Raw genomic sequence first — 13512 nt, 5'->3', positions numbered from 1 at the left:
ATTGTGCAAGTGTGCACATATAGGTAAGCCATGACAGGCTCAGTATATACATGACAACACCAATTTGCAAATGGGCACATCCAGGTACGCTGGGCCAGGCTCAGTATATATATGAGAACACAAATAAGCAAGCGTGTGCACATAGTGATAGGTGCCACTTCTAACATATGTAGGAAGTGCGCACACACTTTCACACTGTACTTACACGCAAAGAGAGTCAGAAAAAAACTGGGAGGAAAAACAAAGAGTTTCAGGGAAATCCCCTAAGAAGGACCAGGTCCAGCACTGAAGTCTTACAATCACATATTGGAGTGCAGCACCCACTGTGACCCTGCACCAGATGTTTTCCTCCGAGGCCAGTTCCATAGCATAGTGTCCGGGCTAAGACACACCTTCTCTCAGCTCATTTCTGCAGGTTGCCTTGTGCCTGTGGGCTTGGAGAGCACATGTGCACCAGCGGCTGACTTCCTGTCACTCCCCATGCTGATGCCGCATGCAGCCCTCCTGACCTTTGCATGTGGTCCTCTGGTCAACAGGAGCACTGGGCTACTCTTTACTCCAATCAGCACTGACATCAAAAGGATGTTAAATAAACAAACGCTTATTTAAAGACTAATTGAAGTTAAGGAAAGGAAGTAAAAACGGTGTGCAGCACTGCTTAGCTTTTGGAACAGTTTTATTTTTAAAGACATCTTGCAGCAAAAGTGAAAAATATGATAAAGGGGGTCATTCCGACCCTGGCGGTCATGGACCGCCAGGGCCGGGGACCGCGGATGCACCGCCAACAGGCTGGCGGTGCATCCAGGCCAATTCTGACCGCAGCGGTAAAGCCGCAGTCAGAAAAGGGAAACCGGCGGTTTCCCGCCGGTTTTCCCCTGGCCTGAGGAATCCTCCATGGCGGCGCTGCAGGCAGCGCCGCCATGGGGATTCCGACCCCCTTACCGCCAGCCTGGTCCTGGAGGTTTTGACCGACAGGACCTGGCTGGCGGTAACGGGTGTCGTGGGGCCCCTGGGGGCCCCACCAAGATTTTCAGTGTCTGCATGGCAGACACTGAAAATCGCGATGGGTGCAACTGCACCCGTCGCACCCTTTCCACTCCGCCGGCTCCATTCGGAGCCGGCATCCTCGTGGAAGGGGGTTTCCCGCTGGGCGGGCGGGCGGCCTTCTGGCGGTCGCCCGCCCGCCCAGCGGGAAACTCAGAATTACTGCGGCGGTCTTTTGACCGCGCAGCGGTGTTCTGACGGCGGTACTTTGGCGGGCGGCCTCCGCCGCCCGTCAAAGTAAGAATCACCCCCAAAGTGTTTTTAACATTAAAAAGGTGTATTTCATTAATATGCAGATCTATTTCACCTTAGTACCTCAGATTATATCACTGTATTGAGAAGTATTTTTAAAGTGATAGTTTTCAAACATGAATTTAGAAACATTAATTCTCCCCGCCCACAGCCTGATAACAACGCTGATAGTGAAATAAGGGCCTGTTTTAAAAAAAGTGGCACTGCACCCAGTGTAGCGCCACTTTTCTTTTGCCCCTTAGCACCACCCTAACGCCACAATGTGTGCACTACAGCTAAGATAAGGTGCACCATGGCGGTAGTTAGGGAACTAGCATCAACATTTTCAACACTAGTTCTGAGCTTTGCAAGATTAGCGTCAAATATTTTGATGCTAATCCTGCAAAGCACCCGAGGCCCATTGTAAACAATGGAAGCCTCCTTTTGATGCCTGCTCTGAGCAGGCGTTAAAAGTGCCAAACAAAATGACGCAAAGAAATCTCTTAGATTTCGTTGCATCATTTTTTCGCCCACCCCCCCTCAAATGGGGGAACGCCCTGCCCCTGCATACATTATGCCTGGCACAGGCATAATGCAGAGCAAAGGGTTACAAAGTGGCACAATGCATGTATTGTGCCACCTTGTAAATTTGCTGCAGTGATTTTGGCCCCTTTTTTATTAAAAAAAATAACGCTAATGTGGTGCAAGGAGGTGCCAGGGGCTCTTAAATCTGCCCCTAAGAGGCAAGTCAGTTGTAATGACCACTCTTTGGGTGACTGGTTTCCTATGATACATGAACAACATTATAGTTTATTAAGGAGACGTTTTTGTACAGCATGCATCCTGATGTAATGTTTTTTTAGGTCCTCTTATATGTGATACTGAAGAAAAAGGAGAGAAAGTGAAATAAAACAATTGCCTAGGATCACACAATTTCGTTAAGTGAGGAGGTCAGGATTAATCCCAGGTTTTCTGGTTTCACGTTGTGCAATTCAGCAACTAGATGTATATGGTTTGCTTCATCTACACCCAGTTTACCACCAATCCCTCACTCCCCCAGAACCCCAATCACCACCTGTTGGCATCAGTGCAGCACTCAGTCATATCACAGACATACGTTTTTGACCCCCAGAAAAATATTTGTGAGTGTCCATGAACTAGATTCTTACCAGTGCAAAGGCGGTGGGTGCTCTTAGTACTGCCCTGGGAGGCCTGGCCGCTCAGGGTGCTTCACGCTCTACAGCAGCAGGATACTCAGTGGTAGAGAATAGTGCATAGCTGACTAAGCATGAAGTCATCCTGGCTGGGGCCACCACCGACCGGCTCCCGGGCCAGGAAGACTCCTGCTCTTGGTCGGCCCGGGCAACAGAAACAACTCTTCACACACCATAGGAGCACTGGGGGTCTGACCAGTTCCCCCTGACCAACCATGCTAATGAACCATGCCATGGGCAGGAGAGGGTGGGCTGGACCAGTAAGTTGCTACTGATTTAATGGTACTTTGTTACAATTTAATTTAAGTAAACAAATGAGCCGACCTGAGCCAGGAGAAGAACTCCACATAGCAACCCACCTTTCCTGGGCCTGGCTCACACTCTGGCTCCCTCACTCTGCACACTGTGCGCCTGCACATTGTAGCACACAGAAGCTATTAATGTGCTAGTAATGCATGACAATAGAAGAGGGCTGTTGTGGACACCAACTTTAGGAGGCTGGCCTGGCTTATAGTGGGTACCTTGTGGTACTTACACCTTGTGCCAGGTCCAGTTATCCCTTATTAGTAGATTAGTAGTGTTCCTGCAGCTTAGGCTGATAGAGGTAGCTATAGCAGAGCAGCTTAGGCTGAACTAGGAGACATGCAAAGCTCCTACTATACCACTTACATCATATAGCACTATATCATAAGAAACACAACACTCAGATTACTAAAAATAAAGGTACTTTATTTTAGTGACAATATGCCAGAAGTATCTCAGAGGATACCTTCCCTAAGGAGGTAAGTAAAATACACAAAATATACACACAAACCAAAATCAGGTAAGTAAACAGTTAGAAAAGTAGTGCAAACACTGTAGAACACAATAGAATGCAATATGAGACAATAGGCCTAGGGGCAACACAAACCATATACTCCAAAAGTGGAATGCGAACCACGAATGGACCCCAGGCCTAGTGTACTGTATGGAGGGTCGCTGGGAGTGTAAGAAAACACTAAGGGTGTCCAAGAAACCCCACCCCAAGACCCTGAAAAGTAGGAGTAAAGTTACCTTAGTACCCCAGAAAGACAGTAAAGTCAAGATAGGGGATTCTGCAAAGACAACAACTGACTGCACAGCACTGAAGACTTATTCCTGAGGACCTGCAAAGGAAGGGGACCAAGTCCAAGGGTCACACAAGTATCCACGGGGGGCAGGAGCCCACTAAACCCCGGATGAAGGTGCAAAAGAGCTGCCTCTGAGTGGAAGAAGCCAAAGATTCTGCAACAACGGAAGGTGCCAGGAACTTCTCCTTTGGTCAGAAGATTTATGTTGGAAAATGGGTTATTGGTAGGGCAGGTTGGTACCTACACCTAGCAACAAGCCACAAACCTCCACGTAAGTACAGTTAGGTCTCAGTAAATTAATCCCAGCTCTACCCTTGGTAGCTTGGCATCGAGCGTCAAGGCTTAACTTAGGAGACAAAGTGTAAAGCATTCAAATATCACAAAACAGTAATTAAATAAAACACAGGAAACAGTTTAAAAATCCAAAACCAATTTATAAAAATAGCTTATATTTTTATCTTTAAAATGACACAAAAACGATTAAAATCGGTTCAGGGGAACCGGAGATATGAATTTTTAAAGTATTATTATTTTCTAGCGCTTAGAAACAAAAAGCGCCAATCGGGTCATCTGGTTGCACCAGGACCGGGGCAAAGTCAAACTTTCAGGCCGACCGCGATGGAGCCCTGCTCGGCTACAAGTCGCGGGAGGCCTCGGTTAAAAAGTTACCTTCTGACTTAGTCTCTTTTTCGATGTTTTTCTTCCCCGGGACGAACCTGCCAGTTGGATCCGACCTCCTGGAGCCCTTGTCCGGATACGCGAAGTCGGTTTCCTTGGTGGTGATTTTTACCTTCGGACTTAGTCGTTTTTTCGAGATGAAAATCCTTCGACCGGGGTAAACCTGGATCTTGATCCGATGTCCGTGGAGCCCTTCTCGGATACGATGGCTGGAAGGTCCCGGTCAACTTTTTACGTTCGGACTTAGTCTCTTTTTTGGATGTTTTTCTTTACCGGGACGAACCACGAAGTCAGGCCGGGTCGCGGTTGAGGCAAGCCGTCTAGAATTTCCGCGTCGGGTCGGTCACTTTATGGAGCTTTTTTCCAAAATTTCTCCAATCTTTTCCAAACTTCTGGGGCTTCACCCAGATGTTCTTTTAAGGTTCTTTTGGGGTCCACAGCTCACCCCAAGGGTCCAGAAGTTCTGTGATGGTCCTTGGGGGTGCGGACTTCAACTCCCAGAATGCTCCTGGCGCAAACTCCTTTTTGGCCACTGGGCAGTGGTCAGCTGGTCGCTTCTTTCAGGAATTGGTGCAGGGGACTCTGGCTAGCAATTTTTCACCTGTAGCAAACAGGGAGTCCCTCCTTGAACCAGTTGAAGCCAGGCAAAGTCCTTCTTGTGGTGAAGCCCAAGTGTGCAGCTGGTGCAGTCCTTCTGAGTGCAGGTTCCAGGTGCAGGCCAGGGGTCCAGCAGGGCAGTCCTTCTTCTCCTTAAGTTCCTTTCTTGTTGAAATCTGGTAGGGATCTGAGGCGTGGGTGCAGGTCTGCCAGTTTTATCCTTGCTCCTGGGTGAAAAGCAGGGGGGCCCTGGTCCTCCAATCAGGGACAGGGTCGTCCCCCTGTGATGACCACTTCCTGGGAAGTGTGGCAAAAATCCATCCCAGAAGGCAACAGTCTCTAAAAATCCAAAATGGATGAATCTGATTTTTAGAGGAGAGATCTGGCTGAGCCCACCCACTGGTGTGGCTAAAAATCATAAACACACCCCTCTCCTGCCCTCTCCTAATCTAATCAAGGGGGCACCTAGCTGTCTGGGGTTGCAGGATGTGGGGGTGTTGCTGGGTGCTCCAGATGTCCTTCTCTGCCTTTGAAGACCAGTTTGGCAGCCCTCCCCCTTCCTGCTTCCCCATCTGCTGAGGGGAGATTCTCTCCCCCAAGCACATTCCTTTGTGTGAAGTCAGGCCACTTCACACCTCATTAAAGTAGCCTGGCAGAAGCTGCTGCAGGCTGGCCAATCAGAGCACAGCAGCAAAAACAATGCAGAGCTGAAATTGGCAACTTTTTAGGTAAAGTCTAAACTTTTTACCTGCACTAGTTATATTAAATCCAACAACTGGAAGTTGTGGGATTTATTATAACAATCAATTTGATACCAAATTCTTGGTATGTAACATTTAAGGAGACTTTAAAATTTTAAATAAAGTCTGCCCATTCTAGCCTATGAAGGCCATTTACTTCAATGAGGGAAAAACGAGTTTGGCTGTTTTTACCTCACCAGGGCTTATAAATCTACTTTTATAAAGTCCCTGCTTATAGTTACATGGCACCCAGCCCTAGGGGCACATAGGGCACACCTTAGGGGTGACTTATATGTAAAAATAAGGTAGTTTAAGACTTTGGAAGTACCTTTAATTCCAAAGTCGAATTTGCATATAACTTTAATTTAAAAGCAGCCAGCAAGGCAGGCTTGCTTTTAAAATGACACTGGGCACCTCAGCAATGCACCTAGGTGTGCACCACCTATGCTGTGGCCCCTAAACCTACATGCCCTACCATATACTAGGGACTTATAGGTAGGTTAACTTAGCCAATTATAATTAGCCTAATTTGCATATCCATTTTACACAGAGCACAGGCCCTGGGACTGGTTAGCAGTACCCAGGGCACCATCAGAGTCAGGAAAACACCAGCATAAAGTGGAAAATGGGGGCAAAAAGTTAGGGGGCCTCTGCAATCAGCCCCAGTTTCTCACACAACCCCCCCCCAGCCCACACGCCCAGGAGACTCAGCCCAACCCTGGGAGAGTCTTCCTGGCTTGTTAGGCGAGGAAGACAGTGAAGAAAACTGGCCCGCCCGCAACCTCGGCTTCATCTTGGACCCTCTTCTCACCATGACCAAGCAAGTCAACGCCGTGTCCTCCGCCTGCTTCCTCACTCTCCGCATGCTCCGCAAGATCTTCCGCTGGATCCCCGCCGACACCAGAAAAACCGTGACCCACGCCCTTGTCACGAGTCACCTGGACTACGGCAACACCCTCTACGCCGGGACCACCGCCAAACTCCAAAACCGCCTGCAACGCATCCAAAACGCCTCGGCCCGCCTCATCCTCGACGTACCCCGCAACAGCCACATCTCCGCACACCTGAGACACCTGCATTGGCTCCCAGTCAGCAAAAGGATCACCTTCCGTCTTCTCACCCACGCACACAAAGCCCTCCACAACAAGGGACCGGAATACCTCAACAGACGCCTCAGCTTCTACGTCCCCACCCGCCCCCTCCGCTCCGCTGGCCTCGCACTTGCTGCCGTCCCTCGCACCCGCCGCTCCACGGCGGGTGGGAGATCTTTCTCCTTCCTGGCGGCCAAGACCTGGAACTCCCTCCCCACCAGCCTCAGGACCACCCAGGACCACTCCGCTTTCCGGAGACTCCTAAAGACTTGGCTGTTCGAGCAGCGATAACCCCCCCTATTTCCCCCCTAGCGCCTTGAGACCCGCACGGGTGAGTAGCGCGCTTTATAAATGTTAATGATTTGATTTGATTTGATGTCCCACAGAGTGCTACAGGATGCAAAGTTGTTTCCATGCAGAAAGATCGCAAACAAGCCTTGTTAGCTGCAAGAGTCGCGGTTGAAGGTTTTGGGTGCTGCCAGGGCCAGGAAAGGCCCAGAAGGTTGCCCCTTGGAGAAGGAGACAGAGGGGGCACTCAGCAAGACAGAGAGCCCATGCAGAAGCAGGGAGCACGTGCAGAAGCACCTGAGCGGGCATTCAGAAGTTCTGAGCATGGCGGTCATCTCAGCACAACAAAAGAGGGTTCCACGAAGTCGGAGTCCAACTCAGTGAGTTGGGCAATGCAGGACAGAGTGCTGGGGACCTGGGCTACGCTGTGCACAAAGGAAGTCTTGCAAAAGTGCAGAGAAGCCCTAGCAGCTGCAGTTCACACAGTACACAGGTTTACTGTCTGGCGTGGGAAGGACTTATCTCCACCAAATTTGGACAGAAGGGCCACTGGACTGTCGGGGACACTTGGATCCAGCTCCTGTGTTTTAGGGACCACGCTCGTCAAGATGAGAGGGGACCCAGAGGACCGGTGATGCAGAAGTTTGGTGCCTGTGTTGGCAGGGGGAAGATTCCATCGACCCACAGGAGATTTCTTCTTGGCTTCCAGTGCAGGGTGAAGGCAGACAGCCCTCAGAGCATGCACCACCAGGAAACAGTTGAGAAAGCCGGCAGGATGAGGCGCTACAATGTTGCTGGTAGTCTTCTTGCTACTTTGTTGCGGTTTTGCAGGTGTCCTGGAGCAGTCAGCGGTCTGTCCTTGGCAAAAGTCGAAGAGGGAAGTGCAGAGGAGCTCTGGTGAGCTCTTCCATTTGTTATCTGGTGAGAAACCAACAGGAGAGGCCCTAAATAGTCCTCAGAGGAGGATTGGCTACAGAGAGACGTAAGCAGCTATCAGGAGGGGTCTCTGACGTCACCTGCTGGCACTGGCCACTCAGAGGTCTCCATTGTGCCCTCACACCTCTGCATCCAAGATGGCAGAGGTCTGGGCCACACTGGAGGAGCTCTGGGCACCTCCCCTGGGAGGTACTGGTCAGGGGAGTGGTCACTCCCCTTTCCTTTGTCCAGTTTTGCGCCAGAGCAGGGCTGGGGGGATCCCTGAACCGGTGCAGACTGGCTTATGCAAGGAGGGCACCATCTGTGCCCTTCAAAGCATTTCCAGAGGCTGGGGGAGGCTACTCCTCTCAGGCCCTTAACACCTATTTCCAAAGGGAGAGGGTGTAGCACCCTCTCTCAGAGAAAATCCTTTGTTCTGCCTTCCTGGGACTGGGCCCAGGGGGGCAGAAACCTGTCTGAGGGTTGGCAGCAGCAGTACCTGCAGAGAAAACCCCGGAGAGCTAGTTTGGCAGTACCCGGGCTCTATGCTGGAGCCCCGGGGATGCATGGAATTGTCCTAGCAATACCAGAATGGTATTGGAGTTACAATTCCATGATCCTAGACATGTTACATGGCCATGTTCAGAGTTACCTATATGTTGTTCACACGTGTATAATGGTGTCCCCGCAATTTGCCCTGAATGATGTGGGGGCACCTTGGCTAGTGCCAGGGTGCCCTCACACTAAGTAACTTTGCACCTAACCTTCAGTAAGTGAGGTTTAGACATATAGGTGACTTATAAGTTACTTAAGTGCAGTGTAAAATGGCTGTGAAATAATGTGGACTTTATTTTACTCATGATGCAGTGGCAGTCCTGTGTAAGAATTGTCTGAGCTCCTTATGGGTGGAAAAAAAATGCTGCAGCCCATAGTGATCTCCTGGAACCCCAATACCCTGGGTACCTAGGTATCATATACTAGGGAATTATAAGGGTGTTATAGTGTGCCAATCAGAATTTGTAAAATTAGCCACTAGTCTGCAGTGACAATTTTAAAAGCAGAGAGAGCATAAACACTGAGGTTCTGGTTAGCAGAGCCTCAGTGATACTGTTAGGCACCACACAGGGAACAGATACAGGGCACACTTTATGAGCTCTGGGGTCCTGGCTAGCAGGATCCCAGTGACACGGGCAAAAACAAACATACATACATACAAGTAAAAAATGGGAGTAACATGCCAGGCAAGATGGTACTTTCTAACACTAACTCAAGATGTGTGGTACTTAGCATGAACCGCCTGGAACAGAAGTTTGGTTCCTGCATGTCTTATTTTAATATTCTATAAACATTCATTCAAAATGTAGTTTACTGTCTGTTTATCTGTAAACAATTTAGCTTAACTAATGGTCTTACCTTTATACATACGTTTGTCCGTGCACTTGAATTCAAATGCTTCACACACTTTCCTGCACCCTATTACAAGATGGCCGCCACCCTGCCACTGCCTTGAGTCCCCTTTTTCTCGTGCCCAGCTAAAACAAGACCTCTTTCACAGTATTATCGATACGCCTGTCAAATAGTACATGATTTCTACAATTCAGCCTGCCGCTGGATAAACAGTGAAGTCTCAGCTATTGATCTGGCAGCCATCTTAATAGCAGATTATGTTCTATTTTGCTGCCCGCCTGGAAAATAGCAGAGATTATACACTATTTGGCCAGCAGCCAGATAAATATCCACTTCCTTTACCGACTTGTGCTGCAGCAGGATGTGCAGCAGTAGTCAAGGCTTTGGTGGAATGCGCGGCAGTAGACAAGGCTTTGGCGGGATGTGCGGCAGTAGACGAGGCTTTGGCGGGATGTGCGGCAGTAGACAAGGCTTTGGTGGGATGTGCGGCAGTAGACAAGGCTTTGGCGGGATGTGACGCAGTAGACAAGGCTTTGAACAGGATGTGCAGCAGTAGTCAAGGCTTTGGTGGGATGTGCGGCAGTAGACAAGGCTTTGGCGGGGACTTTGGCGGGATGTGCAGCAGTAGTCAAGGCTTTGGTGGGATGTGCGGCAGTAGACAAGGCTTTGGAGGGATGTGCGGCAGTAGACAAGGCTTTGGCGGGATGTGCGGCAGTAGTCAAGGCTTTGGCGGGGGCTTTGGCGGGATGTGCGGCAGTAGACAAGGCTTTGAACAGGATGTGCAGCAGTAGTCAAGGCTTTGGCGGGATTCGCGGCTGTAGACAAGGCTTTGGTGGGATGTGCGGCAGTAGACAAGGCTTTGGCGGGATTCGTGGCTGTAGACAAGGCTTTGGCGGGGGCTTTGGCGGGATGTGCGGCAGTAGACAAGGCTTTGAACAGGATGTGCAGCAGTAGTCAAGGCTTTGGCGGGATGTGCGGCAGTAGACAAGGCTTTGGCGGGATGTGCGGCAGTAGACAAGGCTTTGGCGGGGGCTTTGGCGGGATGTGCGGCAGTAGACAAGGCTTTGGCGGGATGTGCAGCAGTAGTCGAGGCTTTAGTGGGATGTGCGGCAGTAGACAAGGCTTTGGCGGGATGTGCGGCAGTAGACAAGGCTTTGGCGGGGGCTTTGGCGGGATGTGCGGCAGTAGACAAGGCTTTGGTGGGATGTGCGGCAGTAGACAAGGCTTTGGCGGGATGTGCGGCAGTAGACAAGGCTTTAGTGGGATGTGCGGCAGTAGACAAGGCTTTGGCGGGATGTGCGGCAGTAGACAAGGCTTTGGCGGGATGTGCGGCAGTAGTCAAGGCTTTGACGGGATGTGCGGCAGTAGTCAAGGCTTTGGCGGGATGTGCGGCAGTAGACAAGGCTTTGGCGGGATGTGCGGCAGTAGTCAAGGCTTTGGCGGGATGTGACGCAGTAGACAAGGCTTTTGTGGGATGTGCGGCAGTAAACAAGGCTTTGGCGGGGTACCTTCCAGCGCCTTGAGACCATCACGGCTGAGTAGCTGCGCTTTACAAAAAAAGATTGATTGATTGATTGACCTTCAATACTTCTCCCGTACAGCTGCGGTGCGGGTCTCCTTGGAGCCGGTAAGGCACTGCTATGGTGCAGTGTATGGCTAGTTCACTCGGCGGTCAGTGAAAATGTACCGAAAGAGACAACAGAACAGTGGGGTGCTTGGCGTGGGGCATGAAAACTAATAAGTACAATCAAACAAGATGAAGTGCATAGAGTGAGATAAAAAAGCCATGAGACTGGAGGAGAGGCGAACGACAGACAATACAAAAAGAGTGTGGAAATAGGCAAAATATTGGGTGGCACTTGGCGATACACAAATGAAGAGACAGAAATGTAGCCACAGAATATGTGCTACAATGAAACGTGATGAAGTGTGGAGACTCCAATCTACACAATCCTTGCCACATATTTATGTTGCATGAGTTCCACTTTTGAATTCATTTGCATATTTATAGGGCACCGTTTTATTTGAAAATACACTTTTTGGTTCACTGCCCAGAGAGGCCGAGGAAGCGTTGATCTCAGTGCCTGTCTTCCCGTAAATATTCTTCACAATGTATGCCATAAAGATACTCCAGGCATATACAATATCTGCCGCCCCAGTTCCTCAGCTGTCTTGTTGCATAATTTATTGTTTGTCTTCAATATTTCAAGGGTGAGAAATGACATTTTATTTTCCTGGGTGATTATTCGCACATTTACGGTTCCCATCACGTTTGTCCACACCTCGCATAATCTCTTCTGAGGACGTTTGCCTGTCCAAAGCAGGGGGTGGGGGGGCTGTATAAATTCAGTCCCCTTCCCCCCCTCCTTAATCAGATTTCGGGAGTTACCATTGCCACTGGGTATTAGCTCCTTACCTCTGACCCCGAGCGTGATTTGCATAATTGGGAGCAGGCCAGCGGCACGTGCATTGCGATTGGTGGAGCAGGCGGCATCTGCTTCAGAGGACCAATGGCCGTGAATAATTGGGCACATCTGGGATGAAAGGATTAGGGCAGCCGCTTCTTCCTGCAAAATATGAATCCTTGGGCGACTAAATATTATTTTTAATCATTGATGATTATAAAAACTCTTCGCTTGTTTCTGTTATATTTATAATCAGTATATGCCGTCTATCCACTGAAAATCTTTGCAGAATTATTCTTATATCAGTATGTATCTATGTATGTATGCGGGCATGCATGTATGCATGTATGTATATGTATGTATGAATGCATATATGTATGCATATATGCATGCATGCACGTATATGTATGTACGTATGTATGTTTGAATGCATATATGTATGTATGTATGTATTATTTGTACAGCGTGAACCTAGCCAAGGGACAGCAAATCAAATACATTTCAGAAAGAATAAAGCAATTTCAGGACAAAAAAAATTAATATTTGCGCGTACTGGTACATAGAGGTGAAGGGACTTTCTTGGGCATTATTAGGGTTATAGGTCTGGTCTTTTATTTTTCTCACTTGAATCCTCTTCTGTGCATGTGTTTAGTTATACGTCCAAAGGCTTGAAGTAAAATGTATCAACTGCACAACGCAGGAGGACATGAAGGCTCTTATTGTAAAAGGCCCAGTTAATTGCGATAGGGTTGGTAACTGCTGTCAACGCACTATCGCAGCGAGGAGATTTGTGATAAGCATTGACCGGTCAACCCCGCCGAAATATATTGGGGAACATTCCTGGTATTAACTGGAGCATGCAGTAACACCAACATACTCTTGGTATCCCCAGAAACGTGTTATTGGGGTATTTATCACCCCTGATATATTCTGACTGTGACGTCAGATTTACATGTGGTTAATAGCGCGCAGTCTCTTCCAGCCATCTTGTAATGAGGGCCTTTGTGCCTATTTACAGACATTCTCTTAGAATTCGTGTGCACGAGATCTTTGTCCTAATTTACACATGTATATGTATAGTAGTGATTACAATAGTGACTTGGGTTAATATTTATAACCCTAAAATCGTAAGGATTTTGCAATGTGCAAAATATGCTTGCGGAATTCAGGAACTATGTGGAATTAAGTTTCCTTATCTGAAATTCTTATAAGTCAAAGTAATGTGCAGTTGATTTTGTTCTGTACCTAGCATAGTTCTCTGAATTGCCCCCACTGTATTCACTTAGGACCTCGTTACGAGTTGCTGGATACATTTTTTATGTGTTGTAATCCCTTGTAACATGCAGGAATTATGAGTTTTGTGGTTTTATCACACATAATATATACAAGGTGCGATAAAAACTGCAATGAAGGGGAAAACTGGCAACATTTATCAGGTAAAAAATGCCCAGTACATAACAGGATATGCTGAATTTGATTTGGCGCGTTAAGGACCAAAATCTGCATGTTATTCCCCATTCAAGGATGCAACTCATAATAAGTGCTATTTATTGCACTCGACAAATAATGTTAAACAAATTGCTCCTAATTCATAATCAGGTCCTACACGCTTTTCATATACCTGCTTATTTAGTGCAATCTTGCCCACAGGTGCAAGGGTACTATGCAAAAAAAATGGTACACGTACCGCAATAAATATAAATGAAGAGAAAAATACAATCTCAAATAAAATCACAAAAATAAAAACAAGGAGAAGATTCTAAATGATGTATGGCTAGACAGCCCAGCACGTT

The 13512-nt window shown here is 48.3% G+C and overlaps 1 protein-coding gene across 1 annotated transcript in view; it reads right to left on the bottom strand.

Annotated features, from left to right (window-relative positions):
• The window catches only part of GLP1R (glucagon like peptide 1 receptor), a 960977-nt gene that overhangs the window by 693496 nt on the left and 253969 nt on the right, over positions 1–13512 (bottom strand). The window lies entirely within an intron of this gene.

Source organism: Pleurodeles waltl, chromosome 5, assembly GCF_031143425.1.
Source record: "Pleurodeles waltl isolate 20211129_DDA chromosome 5, aPleWal1.hap1.20221129, whole genome shotgun sequence".
NCBI lineage: Eukaryota > Metazoa > Chordata > Amphibia > Caudata > Salamandridae > Pleurodeles > Pleurodeles waltl.
The sequence above is the reverse complement of the archived record's forward strand: the minus strand, read 5'-3'. Positions and strand labels throughout refer to the sequence as shown.